General features: G+C 38.1%; 1 pseudogene; it reads left to right on the top strand.

Annotated features, from left to right (window-relative positions):
• The first annotated feature begins 2,030 nt into the window (after positions 1–2,030).
• On the top strand, positions 2,031–2,586 carry LOC783349 (40S ribosomal protein S2 pseudogene; annotated as a pseudogene).
• The last annotated feature ends 4,129 nt before the right edge of the window (positions 2,587–6,715 follow it).

The following is a 6,715-nucleotide window of genomic DNA, read 5'->3' as shown; positions in this document are numbered from 1 at the left end:
CTCAACAAAATATTAGCAAAATGATTTCAACAGTACATTATAAGGATCATATACCAGGATCAAGTGGGATATATTCCAATGATGTAAGGATATTTCAACTTCCGCAAATCAATACATGTAATACAAAACATTAACATACCACATTATAAAAATGAAGGATAAAATGATACATCTTAATGGATGCAGAAAAAGCATTTGGCAAAACATAACATCCCTTCATTATAAAATAAAAATGTTCAATAATTGGGGTATAAAGGGAACATACCTGAGCGTGATAGCCATACATGATAAGCCCACAGTTCATACCATATTTGGTGGTGAAAAACTGAAAACGTTTTCTCTAAGATCAGGATCAAAACAAGGGGGCCACCTTCACTTTTATTCAACACGGTAACTGGAAGTCCTAACCATAGTAATAAGGCAAGAAAAAGAAATAAAGTATATCTAAACTGAAAAGAAGTAAAATTGCCTCTGCAACTTATATAAAACATTGAAGACTCCATACACACAAAAAAACTGTTAAATCTAAAAAATGAATTCAGTACATTTGCAGAATACAAAATCAACATACAAAAGTTATTGCATTTCTATACACTAACAACAAACTATAAGACAGAGAAATTGAAAAAATAACCTTATTTACAATAGCATCAAAAATAATAAAAAATACTTATGAATAAATTTAACCAAAAGCCAGAAAAATAAAAGAAGAAACAAATAAATGGAAAGATATTCTGCGTTCACGGATTGGAAAAACAACTATTGTAAAAATGCGTATACTACCCAAAGCTATCTACAAATTCAATGCAATTCTTATCAAATATCCGATGATAGTCTCACAGAATAGAAAGAAATCCTAAAATTTCCATGAAACTGCAAAATACCTCTACAGCAAAAACAATCTCTAGAAAGAATGAAATTGGAGGCATTATACTTCTTGATTTCAAACTATTACAAAGCTATAGTAATAAGAACAGTATGCCATGGCATAGAAACATAGATCAATAAAAAAGAATAGAGAACCCAGAAGTAAACTCATGCACATATGTTCAATTAATTTATGACAAGTAAGCCAAGAACATACACTGGGGAAAGTACAGTATCTATAATAAATACTTCTGAGAAAACTGGACAATAACACACAAAAAATAAAACTTGGCCCTGACATTACACCTTACATAAAAATTAAATTAGAATGGATTAAAACAAAATTAAGATCTGAAATCATAAAATCCCATAAAAACATAGACAGCTCCTTGACATTGACCTTGGTGATTTTTTTTTTTTTTTGGATTTGACACCAAAAGCATAAAAGAACAAGTGGAGTTACATCAAAGTAAAAATCTTTTGCAAAGAAAAGAAAAACATCAACAAAATGAAAAGGCAACCCATGAAATGGGAGAAAATGTTTGAAAACCACATATCTGATAAGAGGTTAGCATTCAAAATATATAAAAAACTCATACAACTCAACAGCAATAGGTAAATCAATCAGTCAATAAAACAAACCAATTAAAAAGTAGACAAAGTACCTGAGTAGACATTTCTCCAATAAAGACTTACAAATGTCTGATAGGTATACGAAAACATCACTGCCCTTAATAGGGAAATGTCATTGACATATATACACTACCAGGTGTGAAATAGCTAGTGGGAGGTTGCTGTATAACACAGGGAGCTCAGACCAGTGCTCTGTGATGACCAAGACAGGTGAGATGGAAGAAGGTAGAGGAGACTCAAGAGAGAGGGGATATATGTATACTTATGGCTGATTCACATTGTGGTACAGCAGAAAACAACACAACATTGTAAAGCAATTATCTTCCAATTACAAATGAATAATAAAAAATATGGAAATGCAAGTCAAAAGCACAATGAGATATCCCCTCACACCTGTTAGAATGGTCAAGAGATAACAAATGTTGGTTAGCATGTGGAGAGAAGGGAACCTTTGTACATTGTTGAGAATATAAAAGTATACAAGTGTACAAAATATAACGTTGTTGAGAATGTAAATTGATACATACACCATGGAAAAGAATATAAAATTTCCTCCAAAAATCAAACATAGAAGTACCATGTGTTCAAGAAATCTCCTTTCTAAGGAAGTAGCCACTGCCATCCGTGGGGCCATCATCCTGGCTAAGTTGTCCATCATCCCTGTGCGAAGAGGCTACTGGGGGAACAAGATCGGCAAGCCCCACACGGTTCCTTGCAAGGTGACTGGCCGCTGCGGTTCTGTGCTGGTGCGCCTCATCCCTGCCCCCAGAGGCACTGGCATCGTCTCCGCCCCTGTGCCCAAGAAGCTGCTGATGATGGCCGGCATCGACGACTGCTACACTTCTGCCAGGGGCTGCACTGCCACCCTGGGCAACTTTGCCAAGGCCACTTTTGATGCCATTTCCAAGACCTATAGTTACCTCACCCCTGACCTCTGGAAAGAGACAGTGTTCACCAAGTCTCCATATCAGGAATTCACTGACCATCTTGTGAAGACCCACACCAGAGTCTCCGTGCAGAGGACACAGGCCCCAGCTGTAGCCACCACATAATTTTATAAAGGGAATAATAAAGTGAATGAAACCAGTTAAAAAAAAATAAAAAGAAATCTCCTTCTAGATACCTATTCAAAATAAATGAAACTATTGTCTCCAAGAGGTGTCTGTAACTTCTATGTTTACTGCAGCATTATTCACAATAGCCAAGTAATGGAATCAACCTAGGTGTCCATTGAAGGATGAATGGATAAATAAAACGTGGTATATATACAATAGTACACTATTCAGCCTTAACAAAAAGAAGGAAATACTGTCATTCTGACAATATGGTTGAACCTGGATGGCTAAATGAAATAAACCAAGCAAAGAAAAACAAATACTGTATGGTATCACTTTTACATGGACTCTTAAACAAACAATAAATACAAGGTTGAACTCATAGAAATAGAGAGTAGAAGACTGGTTTCCAGGAGCTAGGAGTTGGAAAGTCATGACCAACCTAGACAGCATATTAAAAAGCACAGACATTACTTTGTCAACAAAGGTCCATCTAGTCAAGGATATGGTTTTCCAGTAGTCATGTATGGATGTGAGAGTTGGACTGTGAAGAAGGCTGAGCACAGAAGAATTGATGCTTTTGAACTGTGGTGTTGGAGAAGACTCTTGAGAGTCCCTTGGACTGCAAGGAGTTCCACCCAGTCCATCCTAAAGGAGATCAGTCCTGGGTGTTCATTGGAAGGACTGATGCTGAAACTGAAGCTCCAATACTTTGGCCACCTCATGGAAGAGCTGACTCATTGGAAAAGACCTTGATGCTGGGAGGGATTGGGGGCAGGAGGAGAAGGGGACGACAGAGGATGAGATGGCTGGATGGCATCATCAACTTGATGGACATGAGTTTGAGTGAACTCCGGGAATTGATGATGGACAGGGAGGGCTGGCGTGCTGCGATTCATGGGGTCGCAAAGAGTTGGACACGACTGAACGACTGAACTGAACTGAACTGAACTTTGTCAGTTATATCTCAATTAACCTGGGGAATAAATGGTTATACAGAGAAAGCAATCAACAATAAGGGACAAAGACTGCATGTGGCTCACACAGTCAAAAATATTAACTTTCTCACCCTTTACAGAAAGAGATTTGCCAACCCTGTATTAATTGTTTTGGATCACTTTTCCTCTGAATTCTGATTGGGTCTGGCCAATGAAAGGCACCAAGAGAAGCTGAGGGTGATAGGAAAGTCAGTAAAATGTTTATTGCCCATCTCTCTCCCTTCCATCCAGCTTTCTTTCCAAGTTCTAGGATGCTTCTCCTCCTTGTTGCTTCAGGCTTACCCATGATAACAGTTTTCCATTAATGCTGGCCTTCAGGGATGGCATCTTTAACTCTGGCCACACCTTTGTAAACAGTCCCTTATTAAACTGTCTTCAATTACCTCTTTTGAATAAGCCATCTGTTTCCTACAAGCACCCCAAATTATACAGACTCCATGTTAGATGGTAACATTGTTTGGTACAATATTGGCATGGAAAACACCCCCAGACAGAGATACATACTGATATATTCATGGGTGATGTGATGGCTTGAATTTGCTCTTAAACACTCCTAAGAAATAAACTGACAGTCATATATATATGGGTGTTTATTGGAATCCCTTATACTAGTCCCTCTAGTTTTGTGTATATTTTTAAGTGATCATAATGTAAAGTAAGAATAGTTATACTTTAACCTGACATTAGTTGTTTAATTAACTAAAGCAAAGCACAGTTATATTCAATGAATTTTGTTTAAAGGTCCAACAAAAATTAGAATAAGCCCTGTGGTTAAGAACATGAACTTTGGTGATGAAGGAGTGAGTTTAAATCTAATTTCAGACACTGGTGAAGTAAGAGGAAAAGCTTTCAAATCACTTCTCAATCTCATTTGCTCATCTGTAATATGTGGATAATATCTATATCATCGGACTATTGTTAAAATAACTAAATAAAGTATCACATGTAATCTGCCTGGCACCTAGTAGATGTTTAATAAATTATTATTGGCACTACTGTTTCTGTTGGTTATAATAGTTTATATTCAGAGAATAGACAGAATTGACTTTGGGAGCATAAGCAGAAAAAAGGGGAAAATGGGATCACCCAAGAATATTTTAATAGGTATGTGTGTCCTCTTTTATAGATGGGATTTATTGTGAGATTTGTCACTAGAGACCTAGAATTTTTTACAGGCTAATTGAAGTGTATTATTTGAGATAAGAAGTGAAGTCAAAGCTATTTAAATAGCATGTCGTAATTAGAAAACTAGTTTAATAGAGAAAATCCCAAAGGGAATCATTTTTTTCCCCTATTTGATGGAATGAATGTTTTAACACCTTAGTAGGAGCACCACAGTGGTTCAAACCTTTTAATTGGGATGATTTCCATTCTAATTGCATGGAAAGTTAAAATCACATTATAATAAGATGATGAAGAAGCACAGATGTTTTGTAATTTGACTTTATGCCTGTTCATGTGAATGGTTCCAAAGAGAAACATAGTGATGTGTTATGGGGCACATTTGTTTTCATATTTGGCTAGAGGTTCTTGATAAATTATTAACTGATCAACATGATGTTGTGCGAAAGGGCTATAAAGCAAAATTATGTCTCCACCGAGATAAGTGAGTGGCAAAGATGTACTCATTAGTGGTGTCTCCACATGAAAGGAGAATGACAAATTGAAACCGTTCTGCTGGTAACCTCCAGTCCAAAACCACTCTAACCTGATGTATTCACTTGATTGAGGAAGAATTGCTTGAGGCTTTAAATTTTTAAAGTAATTGCTCCTATTTTCTCCCTCACATTAGTTTAGCTGTGTCTGCAAGCACAGATGGCCTGCCTTTGTTTTACTGCAGAGATTTGGCTGTTTAAGTTGGCCATTTAACAGGCAAAATGAGCTCCCTTGGGGTCCCCTGAGTCTCTATCTAGAGCCACCTTTTAGGTGGCTCCAGTGGGCCTGTCCCCAGTACTCAAACGCCTTCACCATTCCACACACTACTGCAACATCATCAATCCTGTTTTCAGCCTCACACTAAGATTGCTAAAGACTAATATGCTTTTACATTTTCCAGGAAGGTCAGAATTTCAACAGGAATCTAAATCTTAAGTGCAAAGAGGATGAAGTTCTGGTAGGTACAATTTGGGTCTCAGTATATGTCAGGGGGATAGTCAGGGGGAGTTGAGGCTTAGGAAATTCAGAAGGCAGTAGAGGAAGTCACAGAAGGCAGGGTCTAGCCATCCGCATCTACCCGACACACAGGCTATAAGGGAACAAGGCCTCTTTACTCTGTCACTGTAGTGGGGCTTCACTGCCATATAAAAGAAACAAACAAAACCTGTATCCAGCCTAAAGACAGAAATTCTACGTACAATATTTTTCTATGAAACCTGAAGAACATCCATTCCGATGGTACCAGAATGTTTCTGTTTACTGTGCTACTTGGATTTCTGATGGATTCTGAACTATTTGCTCTCTTAGCTTCTGAGATTTTTATTATAAGCAGGGGCGGGGTTGGGGGGCAGAGGGGCGGGGTGAGGATTTAACAAGAAGGAAAGGGCAGCTATACTTCCCTGGTGGCTCTGACGGTAAAGCGTCTGTCTACCATGCGGGAGACCCGGGTTCGAGCCCTGTGTTGGAAAGATCCCCTGGAGAAGGAAATGGCAATCCACTCCAGTACTATTGCCTGGAAAATCCCATGGACAGAGGAGCCTGGTAGGCTACAGTCTATGGGGTCGCAAAGCGTCGGACACGACTGAGCAACTTCACTTTCAACTTTTGAGCCAAGAAGCTCTAATTTCACATATCTCAGCCTCCTTAGAGGTGAGTGGTCTGGGAAGCTATTCCTTCAAGGCCTTCCCTCTGGCAACTCAACAAGTTCTCTTAGGAGTCAATCTTGGTAATATCCTCCTGGAGGCAAAAATCTTACTAGTCTTACTCTCCCAACTTACGTATTTATATTCAACAGACATCTTTTGGAGACAATATTTTTTCCAGAGCTGTGTCCTTCAGAATAATGTTCCCAGATAAGTCTACAAAAGGCTTTCGTAATTCAAGAAGTTTAGTGAATTCTGAAATCTTAATGATTCAAAAATGCATGTCAATGATTAAGGTTCTGAGAAGGCCTGCAGTAACAAAAACAATTTGATTTTGTATTGCCCAGAATTTTTCCAAACTTTT

Source organism: Bos taurus, chromosome 15 (assembly GCF_002263795.3).
Source record: "Bos taurus isolate L1 Dominette 01449 registration number 42190680 breed Hereford chromosome 15, ARS-UCD2.0, whole genome shotgun sequence".
NCBI lineage: Eukaryota > Metazoa > Chordata > Mammalia > Artiodactyla > Bovidae > Bos > Bos taurus.
Note: the sequence above shows the minus strand (reverse complement) of the source record. Positions and strands in the feature narration are given on the sequence as shown.